Raw genomic sequence first — 1258 nt, forward strand, 5'->3', positions numbered from 1 at the left:
CACACACACACACACACACACACACACGGGGACATTCCCTCACCCCTCGCACGCCCGTGTGCACACGCTCAGCCCCGCGGGCGCCGGGCAGCGTTTGCCCCAGCCTGGCACAGCTCCCTGCCCTCTTGGCGCGGGCTGGGGCTGCTGGAAGGGGCGATTCCCCTGCTGTCGGGCTCCCACGCGCCCGGGGGACCTGGCACCGCGACGGGCCGGGCCACCAGCCAAGGAGCGAGGGGCTGGCGGGGGCCGGGGGCACAGCTGGACCCTGGGCACCAGCGGGCAGTTGGCCGCTGTCTTCATCTCCCTGCCCCCCAGAGCATCCTCGGGTGGGAAAGGGGGGGGTCACGCTGCCCTCGGAGGGGATGCACACACGTGTGGGTGTCTGAGGGGTGTGTGTGTGTGCAAAGGCGGCACGTGGGTTTGTGCACACACGCGTGTGCGGTCGCGTGCAGGGCGGCTGTGAGTCTGCACGTGCTGGTTTCTACACGCACCCGGCCCTGCGTGCGCACACGTGTGCGAGCGGTGGCGTGTTTCAGAACACACGTGCACACGCGCTGGGAAGGGTCTCCCCATCTCCACGGGCTGCAGTGACCCCCAGGCCCACCCCCAGGTAGATGCACCCCAAAGGGGACGCTCCCCTCTCGTTTGGGGGTCACACGGGTTCTCGTCTCCTCGCCAGCCCCCCGCCCGCCTCCCTGACCCCGCTCAGAGCCGCAGCATCTCCCCCAGCCCTTTGCAGCGTGGCTGCAGCTGCGGGTCCCCCCAGAGAGCCCCCCGCCCTCGCCCCGTGCGCCGAGCACAGCTTGCGGGGGGACAAGGCGCTCGACAGATCCCACCGGGCTCCCGGCAGCAGCCGGCGCGCGGGGCCGGGGGACGGAGAAGCACTGAGCTGTGCGAGGACACGTGGAGCAGGGGGGTCCCCACGCGAGGGGCCGACGGCGGCCAGAAGCTGTTTCGGGGTTTTTTAGCGCTGCTGGGAAATGAGGACTCGTGGGGGCCGGGTCACACACAGCCCCGCTTGAGGGCGATGGCTGAGGCGGGGTGAAGTGGGGGTCCCCACCCCGCCCCAGCCCACACGCGTGTGATATTTGTGTGCACACGCCCGGGCACATCCATGTGGGGGCACACGCGTCTGGGGCAGCACTCCAGTCCAGTCGGACTCCAGATCCTCTGGTCCGTCCCCCCCAGGGTCGCCCCTCACCGCCACCACCACGCTGAGGACCACAGAAAAGGAGACAACAGCCCTTGGGGGCGACGC

Source organism: Athene cunicularia, unplaced genomic scaffold, assembly GCF_003259725.1.
Source record: "Athene cunicularia isolate RWA unplaced genomic scaffold, athCun1 chrLGE22_part1, whole genome shotgun sequence".
Lineage (NCBI taxonomy): Eukaryota > Metazoa > Chordata > Aves > Strigiformes > Strigidae > Athene > Athene cunicularia.